Source organism: Cebus imitator, unplaced genomic scaffold, assembly GCF_001604975.1.
Source record: "Cebus imitator isolate Cc_AM_T3 unplaced genomic scaffold, Cebus_imitator-1.0 Scaffold908, whole genome shotgun sequence".
Classification (NCBI taxonomy): Eukaryota; Metazoa; Chordata; class Mammalia; order Primates; family Cebidae; genus Cebus; species Cebus imitator.
In genome coordinates, this window is record NW_016108223.1 from 57,090 (window position 1) to 69,367 (window position 12,278).

Below are 12,278 nucleotides of genomic sequence, written 5' to 3' on the forward strand. Positions count from 1 at the left end.
CCTCCACCTGGGAATTTCCTAGTCCTTGGGCGATAAAAATGCGGCGTCCACTCACGCTCTGCACTTTCACTGGGAGCTGCAATCCTGAGCTGTTCCTAAAGGGCCATCTTGGATCTCCATCTATGGGATGGTCTTAATGGTCACATAACCCAGGATTAGAATAGGTAAATTTCACAGTGGACTTTTCTGTGGTTAGAAATGTGAAACACACATGGAGAGGTTACAAGCTTTTGCTGCTGTGATTGGGTTATTTCCCAGCTCCTGTTTAAAAGCAGAGAACAGGCTGGGTGTGGTGGCTTGTGCCTATAATCCTAGCATTTTGGTAGGCTGAGGTGGGTTAATTACTTGAGGTCAGGTGTTTTAGACCATCCTGGCTATCACGGTGAAACACTATCTCTACTGAAAACACGAAAACTAACTGCATGTGGTGGTGGGTGTCAGTAATCTCAGCCAGTTAGGAGACTGTGGCAGGAGAATCACTTAATCCTGGGAAATGGAGGTTGCAGTGAGCCTAGGTCATGCCACTGCAGTCCAGCCTGAGCAACAGAGTGAGATGAGGAGGAGGGGTCTACAGCTCCATCTGCTGTAACTCACCTTCTTCATAAGCCAGCCTCCTGTCCACACCACCCAATGCAACCCAAGGGATTTCCTCAGTAGAATCCATGTGGTGACACTTGCCCTATGTCTCCTAGATCAACAAGAGTACCCTGCAGCAGCATTTCCCTATATAGAACTCTTTCCGGGATCCCTCTCGCTTACCACAGTAAGTTCTTCCTTTGTCTGAAAGGGGGAATTTTATTTTCCTATGTTTCTTTTTATTTTACTTAAAGATAGATATGAGACCATGTACATATACACTAAGATGACTTAGTGAATTTCTAGGTAGGAAAATGTAAAATGAGAATTAATATAAACTGTTGTCAGCAAGCATTTTCCTCAGGAGAAAATCTTTCTTGAAAATTATGAATTTACAACCAAAATAAACTTTAATATCCTGCCCCAAAAGCTGGTGCCTTTCTACAAGTGTTCTCTAGGCTTTATGTTTGGGGCTGTAGCCTCCACCACAATTTTCCATCTGGTTTTCTAATAGTGCCTGTTAGGAACAGTTAGGAAAAAGACCTGTGTATACAGGAGACAGCATGATCTTACCCTCAGTGTTTTTCTTTCTCTTAATGCAGGAAGAGTCATCCTCACTTGCACAGTGGAGCAGTACGTATTCTGGGATCACCATTTTGCTTAGGAAAAATCTTAGTGTTGAGAAAGTTGACACTTTCTTGCCTGCTTTTTCTGGAGAGGCACTGTCATTGGAGCTTCCTTTTGGAAAACAAGGTTTGGGCAGAAATTAAGAGTGTACTGATGAGTGGTTGCTCCCTTCCATAGTTCCTGTTAGCTGTAGTGTCATTTTTACGAAATAGAATGGGATGCCTCAAGGTGGGGGTTAATAAGGTGAGAGTCTCTGTATAGTGATTGTGAATGTCTTTGGGAGTGTGTGTACATTTCTCCAGAAAGCATGTTTCCATGTGCACAGCTCAACAAAAAGGTGAATGTTGTAAACAAAAATTTTATCACCACTGCACACCTTATGTAAATCAGCCCAGTTATCCTCCACCACATCTGTAGCTCAAGATAAGTTTAGTATCTCCAGTAATCAGATGGAGATAGTGCAGAGATGAGATTGCCAAGCTCTTTATCTCTTCAGTGGAAGAGGCAGAGGTGAACTCAGGAGTGGGTGGAAGGTTGATGCCATGGGCTACTAATCCGAAGTAATCACATAGTTCTGGTACAATTTGTCATTATGTGAGAGAGTTTTGGCACCTAGGTGTGCATATGTAAGGTTGATAGCTTTTAGAAATCCCAAACACTGTCTCTCTTATAGGATTGTCCCAAACATCACATAACTCAGTGTAGGAATAGGTACATTTTACAGTGGACTTTGGTGTGGTCAGAAGTGGGAAACAGACATTGAAAGGTCAGGATTTTGGCTGCAGTGCTGGATTATTTTCTCAGCTCCTGGTCAAAAGCAGAAAATAGTCAGACATATTATTTTATATTTAATGAGATAATCACCACAAGCCTTACATATGCTGCAGTTAAGCACACACATCCAAGACACAGCACCAAGTAACTGAAGGAAAGTCCAGGCACAGAGGCTCATGCCTGTAATCCTAGCACTTTGGGAGGCTGAGGCGGGTGGATCACGAGGTCAGGAGTTCAAGACCAGCCTGGCCAATATGGTGAAACCCAGCCTCTAAAAATACAAACAGTAGCCATGTGTGGTGGCATGTGCCTGCAGTCCCAACGATTCAGGGAGGCAGAAGTTGCAGGGAGGCGGAGGTTGCAGGGAGCCAAGATCACAACAGTGGACTCCAACCAAGGTGACAAAGCAAGATTCCATCTCAAAAAAGAATTGAAGGGAAAACTTGGGTGTTATCCTGGTACTCATCTCTGCTGGAATCTTCTGCACAGCTGGGTTGGAGAGGGTCAGAACCCCCACCTGCTGCCCCCCATGATGTGCTGTCCCAATGCTGGAGTCAGTGCCAGCAAGAGCATGGTAGGATAATTGAGTATTTTCAAGTCTTGATCTAGTCTTCTTTAAAACAAAAGGTTAGTGAATACATAGAATATTTTGGCTGGAATTAAGTCTCCTCTTTGAATAAAGGTTGCTTTTTATCTAGTACAAAATGATCTAAGAGGGAAACAGCAGTAACACATGTGGATCCTGTGGAGAAAATGACCTCGAGGGGATCACGAAGGGAGGGCAAGTTAGCTCAGGTCAGTTTAGGAAGGAGGAGCCCTGAAATGCTGCAGGGAAGCACGGCCTGCCCTGTGTGGTGCACCCTACTTGAGATGGGCTATCTCACATTGAGGAGCTTGCTTTAGCTAGAGGACCAAGACCTCATTGTTCTATGGCTCTTCTCATGATCCCATTTGCCTGCCTTTACCACCAAGCAGGATGGGCCAGCAGCAGCTCAGCCTGTGCTGTTAACCCAGCTTCTCCACAGAGGCCAGCACCCTCTTCACAACACCCAAGGACACCAGAGTGGCTCCCTCAGTGGAACCAATGTGTTGATTGTTACTCTATTTTCTAGATGCAGAATTTGTTCCAGCACTAACCCTTCCTGGGATAAATTCGTCAGAGCAAGTTGTAGCTGTTCACAAGGTAAAGTCTTCTTTCTTTGAAAAGGGTGTTTTGTTGTTCATTTTAATTAGAATATGGAAACCTTATACTGTACATTATAGATGACCCTTTCTTGGTGGGATAATGCAAAGTGAGTTTTTTTCGAACTAAGTACTGATTCAAGATGGCATCCATAAATTGACAGCTCTTTACAAACTGTGTGGGAGGAAGCATTTTTCAGGAAAAATACTTTTTTTAAAAAAAAGTGAATTTGCATGAAAATAAAGTGGAAACATCATGACATCATGGACAAAAACATTGTGCCTTTCCACAAACATCTTTTAGGCATTGGGGCTATTGCCTGTACCAGTATTTCCCACCTGGTTTTGTAATGTCCCCAAGTGAAGACAAAACCTGTGCACACAAGACACAGCATGCCTGACCCTCATAGTGTTTTGTTTTTGCTTTTTTCCTAAATGCAGGGACACTCAACTTTGCTGGATGACAGTATGTATTCTGGGATCACCCCTTTGCTAAGGAAAAATCTTAGTGTTGACAAAGGTAGTACTTTCTAGTCTACATTTGCTGGAAAACAAATCTGGTTGGAACTTCCTGCTAGAAATGAGGTTTGAGCAGTTTGGTGTAAAAAAGATGGAGAGTCCATCAAAGAACTTGAGATGATCTCCTCTAGTTTCTGGAAGCAGCAGTATCATTTAGATAGAATAGGATGGTGTTCATCAGGGTCAGGTGGTATAAGGGAGAGAGTTTCCATGGAGTGATTGTGGATGTCTTTGAGAGTGTGTGTGCTTTCCCCCAGAAAACATGTGCAACGCATAACACAAAGATTAACGTTCTAAAAACAAATTTCATCACCACTGCACTTTTCATAAATAAGTCCCTTCATCCTCTACCACAGCTGAATGTGAAGGTTAGTTGTATATTCCCATCCTCAGAGATGATGCAGTGGTGAGCATTTTTTGTTCGTGTCTCCTTAATGGAACAGACTATTGTGAACTCAGGAGTGGAGGAAAAGATGATGCTGTGTTCTACTGCACTGGAATCATCATAATGCCCTGGTGTGATTTGTTACTGTGCCAGGGAGACCTAGCATCTCTGGGTGCACAGGAAAGCGTGAAAGTGTATAGAAATCCCAAACACTGTCTATTGTTGTTAGATAGTCTTAATGGTTGCATAACCCAGTGTTGGAGTAGGTATATTGTACAGTCAGCTGTCGTGCACCCTAGCGTAATTCCTCACTATGCCAAGTTGTTCCAGCACTTCTGTGTGCATGTGGAAGAATGAAAACCTATTCAGATCCCAGAAACTATCATTGGATGGTCTGAAAGGTCAGCTTGCCCAGGGTTTGAGTAGGTACATTGTACAGTGGGATTTAGTGTGATTGTTAATGTAAAACATACAGAGTTCACAGGCTTTTGGTCTACAGTGGTGGAGTCATTCCTCAGCTCCTGTTGAAAATCCGAGAACAATTAGTGACATATTCTATCGTATTTAAAGAGATAATGACCGCAAGCTTTAGAAATTCAGTAGAACCCAATCCCAAGACATAGTATCTTTTAAAACCTTAAGGATCAAGTTCGGTGTTAGCCTTGCCCCATTTTCCCAGCTGGAATCACATGCAGAGTTGGGTTGGAGAGGGTCATTGCCCCTTCTCTGCGCCACTCACATGACGGGCTGTCTCAGTGCTGGAGTCAGTGTGAACATGTGCAGCAGTGACCTCCATGGTGCACACACATTGTGTTGAAAAGGAAAAGTGGAAGAACAAATATCACATGCTAAGTAGGGGTCATCTTTAAATGATAGGATAATTGAGTGTTTTCAAATCTTGTTTTAATTGCCTAATAACAAACAATTGGTTAATAAAATCTTTTGGCTAGAATTAAATCTCCTCTTTCAAGAAAGGTTGCTTCTTATTCAGTACAAAATCTTATAGAAGAGATGATATACAGAGCAGCAGCATGTACAGATTCTAAGGAGGAAATGACTTTGGCAGTAATCAATAAGAGGACAAGTGAGCTCAGGTGAGATTAGGAAAGAGGAGCCCTAAGAGAGGGCCAGGGACACACAGCCTGCACTGTGTGGTGTGCTGTTTAAGATTGGCTAGTTCATATTTTCGAGGTGGCCTGGAGCTAGAAACCAAAGGCCCTGATCCCTTTCTCCCCTATTCCTCTCCTGTGCATGTTACTCTTCTCCCACACCCACCTCTAGATACTGCTTTAAATCTGTCCCAGAGATTCTGGTATATTGTGTCTTTGTTCTCACTAGTTTCAAAGAACATCTTTATTTTTGCCTTCATTTCATTATTTATCCAGTAGTCATTCAGGATCAGGTTGTTCTGTTTCCATGATGTGTGGTTTTGAGTGAGTTTCTTAATCCTCTGTTCTAATTTGATTGCACCGTGGTCTGAGAGACTGTTATGATTTCCATTCTTTTGCATTGGCTGAGGAGTGATTTACTTCCAAATATGTGGTGAATTTTAGAGTAGGTGTGATGTGCTGCTGAGAAGAATGTATATTCTGTGGATTTGGGGTGGATAGTTCTGTAGATGTCTATTAGGTCCATTTGGTCCAGATCTGAGTTCAAGTCCTGGATATCCTTGTTAATTTTCTGTCTCATTGATCTGTCTAATATTGACAGTGGAGTGTTTAAGTCTCCCACTATTGTTGTATGGGAGTCTAAGCTTCTTTGTAGGTCATTAAGAACTTGCTTTATGTGCCTGGGTGCTCCTGTGTTGGGTGTATATATATTTAGGATGATTAGCTCTTCTTGCTGCATTGATTCATTTACCATTATGTAATGTCCTTCTTTGTCTCTTAAAGTCTGTTTTATCAGAGACTATGTTTGCAACCCCTGTTTTTTTTTTTCTTCTTAAATTTTGCTCTCCATTTGCTTGGTAAGTCTTCCTCTATCCCTCCATTTTGATGCTATGTGTGTTTTTGTATGTGAGATGGGTCTCCTGAATATAGCACACCAATGGGTCTTGACTCTTTATCCAATTTGCCAGCCTGTGTCTTTTGATTGGGGCATTTAGCCCATTTACATTTAAGGTTAACATTGTTACATGTAAATTTGATCCCGTCATTTTGATGCCAGGTGGTTTTTGTTGATCATTAGTTGATGCATTTTTTTCATTGTGTTGATGGTCTTTACAATTTGGTATGTTTTTGCAGTCACTGGCACTGGTTGTTTCTTTCCGTGTTTAGTGCTTCCTTCAGAAGCTCTTGTAAGGCAGGCCTGGTGGTCATGAAATATCTCAGCAATTGCATAATGTGGTTGAATATATTCGTGATTTGTGCCTTTTTCTTGATTACATGCATCAGTTCTACATCACCACGTGGGCACAACCAGGATGTTCATATTTTGACTTAGGGATAACGAGTTGCACTTTGACTTCATAGCTGGATTTAGCACTGTCTAGCAGTCTTCCTATGACCCTGGACAGAGGTGCTACATTCTTTTTTCTTGTCTTCTCTGTTTTCCTGTATGTTGATGGCAATGGCACCACCAGAAAGTAATGAGAGGCAGAGAACAGGAGTGAGTTCCTGAAATATCTGACTTGGCCCAGAGAGGATATGATCAGCAGGGATGGACTTCACGGTCAGGCCAGACACAGAGTAGTTCCCAGGTCTGGTCTCCCTGTGGCTGGGACAGAGCAGCTCTTACTTTTCACCTGCTTCTGGGAGTCACCTGACAGATGGTCCCTGTGTAGTTGCTGTTAGCCAAGTGTGGTTTGGCCCAGAATCCTGTGTGACTGGAGGGAGTGTCATCTTTCAGGCAGGGCACCTGCCCACACTAGTTGCAGGAGAGGTGAGAAGGGACCCTGTTTCAGTGCAATGTGAGCTCAGCAAAGGGAGAGGTGCTGCTCCAGGGTCCAGATGGTCCTTGCAGCTCTCCTGTGTGACCTATAAGATATCAATTTGCCTATTTCTTTGAGATAGTCTTGGAATTATTAGTCCCAAACTTTGTCTTGTTTTACTTATGTGTGGTTGAATCCTGGCCATGACTAGTCACTGAGAGGGCAGGGACTATATCCTCATCATGCCTTCTGATCCCAGAGCTCAGCCCTGGGCAGCCCATCTTGGCCTCCAGTGATGTTCCAATGCTTACACCTCCTTTGCTGAGATCCAGCACAAGTATAAAAAGGTGTCCTGTTCATCTTCTGCAGTCTGTTGTTTCTCATGGTAATCAAGAAACCTGAGTCGGTTCTGATCCAAGATTACAGGTTACAGGAGAACAGGGTTGTCTCTAAAGTTAATGAAGTATCCCCCTCATCTCTATTCTGGCTGCTTTGATTCAGTTTTTCTCCTTGCAGAAGATCCTCTTTTTTCTGTTTATGAGTTCTCCTTTGGTGGACCAGGCTTTTTAATTTTTGTTGTGGCCTTCCTGCACTACACAGGGGTCCTGGAGCTTGTTCATGTGCCCTTGAAGTACCCATCCATGAATGATCAGATCAGAGCAGCAACCACTCTGCCAGGAATCACCAGGGGGGAGAGTCACGTCTCTCTCATCTTTGGGTTTAGACCTGTGCATTCCAGCGCGGTCCTCAGTGGCATTTGTGCCCATTCATATTTAAATAAATGAAAAATACTTGTAACCTCCTCACAAGAGCCATGCTACAATGCCCAGTTGCCAAATGTCTAGTCTTAAGAGAGCTTTGCCATTCTCCCAGAATCATTTGGGAAGCAGCTGCTGTGAGTCTGACCCAGGTTCTGTTCACTGCACTCACCTAACTGAATGCATGTGCATCAAGGCTGGAATCTCAGGGTTCTCAGATTGGAAGTAAGAGATGCTATGAGCCAGTGTCAGTGAACAGTTGAAAGAGATTATTTCATGCCCTGTGTCTTGTCCAAAGGCTCACAACTGTGAGCAGTGCCTTCATAAAGGCCCCCAAGTTCGCAGAGCCCAGGGAGAATCACAGTGGACAGAGCAGCAGTGCTGATGTTTGTGTCTCTGTACATGGGCTCATGAATATATTCAGGAGGAAATAGACTGATCAGGGAGGGACCAACACTCCAGGGTTGAACAGTGGGAGAGAGTTCTTGGGTACAGTTGGGTTACACTTGTTTTGGAGCCTAGGATGGGATCTCTGAAATCGATAAGCATAAAAGGAAAATAGATGTAGAATTCTGACTTAGTTTGTTTTGTATCTTAATGAGAAAGTCATAAGAGTTTTGTTCTCATTGAGCTTTGTGAATAGAGAACAGAAGATTAGTATGCAGGTGTAAAGTTGAGTGTGGGGTGGGACACAGCCCCTCACAGGAGCTATGTGATTCTGAAGACAAAGTCCTTCATACATGTGCCAAGTGAAAGGAGTCCACTCTCTTTCTCTACATTCTCGGGACCTGCAACAACAGCTTCCTGTACTGTCCTCACCATTTGCTCCTGCTCTAAGGGTGCTTCCTGGATTGGATGGCAAGGAGAATCTTTCCTCTGGGATTCCTGCATGTGCCCCAGGAGCACATTTTTGGCCTCCACTCCTCTCCCAGTCTTATCCAATCCCAAATCCTTGGGCTTTGAATGAAAACTGAATTGGTTTTCACTTGAGAGGCCAAAGGCCAGCTTTTGCTCAAGGCCCTCTGTGGCCAGGAATCCTAGGGGATATGTGTGGAGGGGTTGCTGTGTTTCTGTTGACAGTGGTTCTCACTCCCTATAGCCTAGTCCGTGTACTAAACTGGGCCCAGGACAGAACTGCTGGACAGCTAGCACAGGGGTTACTTGTCACATTCTCCTCTCTGGCCCAACAGTCTTGACCTGCTCCCCACACTCCAGTCAGGCCCAGCTTGTTCTCTGTGTCAGGCCTGCCTGGTGCCTTCCCTACTGGTCTTTGCATAGCTCAGCCAAACCCTGAGAGGGCCTCTCATTTATGTGCTGACAACTGCTGGCCTCGCCTGCAGATTAAGGCAACTGGGCAAGAGGCTTTACCTCAAATTCTGTTCCATTGTTCCCAAGTGTTCAGAAGATACTGGGATTCTTTTTAGGGCTGAATATTTTCCAAGTCTCTAAGGCCATTCCAGACATAGAACAGCCACTCTAACTGTGACATCAGACATCATTACCTTCCACAGGCCCCAACACAAACCCAGGCCTATGGCAGGTGCTGCTGACCTACGGTGTGATCCATAGGTTAATTGGAGGGCCTGACAATGCAACCTTGACCTTCATTCTGATGTCTTCTATTGGAGAGCAGTAGGACTGGTAGAGTTTGACAGGGAGAAAGGAAATGGGATTCATGAGGAGAACAGAAACAGGCCCTACAGGAGAAGGAAGGAGGGAATTCCACGTCATACACAACATTGTGAAGAGGGTGGCTGCCTCCTGGAGGAACAGAATGACATGGTTTCCCCTCCTTTTCCTCAGTTATGGAATGTGAGGGCTGGGAAAGTATGTGGGAAGTCAGGGGTCCCTCCTTCATAGCACAGAGGAAATACAGGCTGTGGAGAAGGCTCTAGAAATGAGCATGTCAGAGCCTTTGGGGTTGGCTCCACAGCTCCAAAACAGTGGGGTCCGAGTGGTTTTCTCAACTCTAAGTCTCCCCTTTCCTTCTTATGGCTACCCCATCACTGCTCCTTCTCTGGACACTCTGATACTTGCCTCACAGTACTGGAAGACTCCATTGCAGGCCGCCATCAGGAGGTAATTTATCTCTTTTTATATCCTCTTCTTCTCTTATCTTCTTTCTGACTCATGAGCTCCTTTTTTTTAGCTGTGGTTTTTTTCCTCTTTCCCTGTCATGTGATTGTTCTCCTGAAGGCCCTGGTCTCATCCCACAGTTGAAGTCCTTGGCTCTTCAGTGTTGATGAAATCCCTCTCCAGCCCCCCTGCCTACTGCCTTGGCATTGCTCTGGTTACTGACCCTCAGGTTGCAGCTTTGAATTTTGCTGAACAACCCTACAGGGTCCAGGGAGGGAGCCAGGCTGGGGGCCAGAAGACCTGGACCCCACCCTGCTGGAAGACCCCCCAGTGACATCTCAGTCTGCTCTGGACACTCCCTTCACAGTGTCCTGCACTGGTATCTCTGGACATGCACTATTCTCTTTCTCCCAGGTGAAAGAAAGCTCTAAACCCGCAAAAAACGCAAAAAAGAAGCTGAAGGTGAAGAAGAAAAGGTGACAGTGCAGTGGGCAGAATGATGAGGGGGAAGGAGACAAGTGCCTGTGTTCTTCATGGCTACACTCACTTTCTTGTTGTCCCATCAGGAAAACCAGGAAGAACACCAGGCGGTGTGCCCAGAACATTTTGGACATTTGTAAAATGAGTTAGAAACCTCTGAAGGCAAGTAAAGGATGCCCTGAGAACATCCTCCAGAAACAGACACCCACTCCATAGCATCAGCCTGCTGGGCTGAGCCCTTCACAGGCTGCTTAGTTGGGAGATGCTGAGGTGCTGGTTGGGCCACCATGTGTGGGATTCTGAGGGCTGTGCACTGTGTTATTTGTCTGCAGTGACACTTAAACTCACCAACATCACATTTGGGGGGACCCAGCTCTGTCCTCCCTTGAAGCCAACAGGGAGCATCCCTAGTTCATTCTGAGGAGACAGTAGGGTTGATCATGAATCCCCCTGGTTCAGGCCTCCTGGGAAAGGTGTGAGAGGGGTGGAGGCACTCCCAGGTTCCTTGTCACACGAGCAAGCAGCCCACCCAGCCCAGTATAGCAGGCCAGCAGGCACTCAGTAAGTCCTGGCATGAAGCAGTGAACATTGTAAAATCCAAGAGGCACTGAGATATGCCCAGTCCCAGGGGTCCTTCAGCTTCTGTGGAGCCCTAGGGGCCTGGGGTGGCCTCATTGCTTTCTTTTTCAAGATGAGGTTGGAGGCTTCTACATGTAGAGCATGGGTTTGGGCATTGACAATTCTGTATCTGTGTTAGATGCCAGCAAAGCAAAGCCCTAAAGACATTTCAGGCCCATGCTCACTTGGGAGGGGTTGAGGGAAGGATTCAGGGAGCCTCTGTTTTTAAAATATATTTTCCAATCTTGAAATAAGGTACGCATATGAATGTGTGTGTGTGTGTGTGTATACACTGTTTTTTACTCTTTCAAATGGATGTCTTCTGTAATCCTTTTATGCTAGAATATACTAAAGTGAGAAATTTATGTCTTAGCAAAGCATAATGATTTTAAAAATTACAATGCAGGCTGGGTGTGGTGGCTCACGCCTATAATCCCAGCACTTTGGGAGGCTGAGGCAAGCAAATCACAGAGTCAGGAGATCAAGACCAGCCTGCCCAACATGGTGAACCTTGGAGGTGGAGATGACAGTGAGCCAAGATTATGCCACTGTACTCCAGCTTGATCAGAGCAAGACTGTCTCAAAAAAAAAAATTACAATGCAAAGACAGGTCTGATGGGGATGTTAGAAAGACCAGGCCTTATTAGGTAATAACAATGATGTGATCCAGGAAGCTATGCATATTTTATGTGCAGCTCTTCTGCCTGGATGGCACAGAGGATCTGGGTGACAAGGCAGGGTGACCACTCCACCCTGTATCATGAGACCTCCTCCCCCTCCTAGGGTTCAGGGGCATGAGACTTTGTATGTTGATCCTGGAGTCCTTGAAATTCCCCCGTTTCTCTGTGTCTGTTTTACTTTTTGGGGAACCAGTCTCCTGAAGATGCCCATGTGAGTGCCCAAGTTCAGTCCTTCCTCATGACACAGATGCTCTCTTGGACAGATAATCCCTCATAAGAGAGCAGCACACAGGCCTCAGTGCCTTGGCATCTGAGTAGATCTGACTGTGGGGAGCTCAGGGGCCCACGGCCACCTTGCAGGGCCTGAGAAGCTCTCTGAGTCCTGCACAGCCATCCTAGGGAGCCCTTTCTCCCTCCACCTCTGTGCCTCCCCAGTGATCCCTGCACCTCCGTGTTGCAGATTCCTCGAACACCAGGAAGAGCCCTGATGGGATGTCAACCTGGCTCAGACTTGATGTGGATTCTGATCATTTGAAATCTGTGTTACTCTGAAAACTTTTATAATCTTTGTTTAATTTGTTTCTAAATATTTTCCTGATCTTAACCTCTTTTTTTAGAGGGCATAAATTATTCTTGTGTTGTTTCTGTTTTACATGTTTTGATGAAGTTGTTTTTCAGTTGTTTTCAGCCTTTCTGAAGTTTTGTTCATCCAGTTTTTAGTTTTTGTAATTTTG

The 12,278-nt window shown here is 44.9% G+C and overlaps 1 long non-coding RNA gene across 1 annotated transcript in view; it reads left to right on the forward strand.

The window, feature by feature from the left end:
• The window catches only part of LOC108298182, a 9,249-nt gene extending 8,060 nt beyond the window's left edge, over positions 1 to 1,189 (forward strand). Inside the window, exons 3-4 of the long non-coding RNA XR_001822476.2 lie at positions 693 to 763; positions 1,179 to 1,189. This is a non-coding gene — a long non-coding RNA (uncharacterized LOC108298182). The remainder of the gene's footprint in view (positions 1 to 692; positions 764 to 1,178) is intronic.
• The last annotated feature ends 11,089 nt before the right edge of the window (positions 1,190 to 12,278 follow it).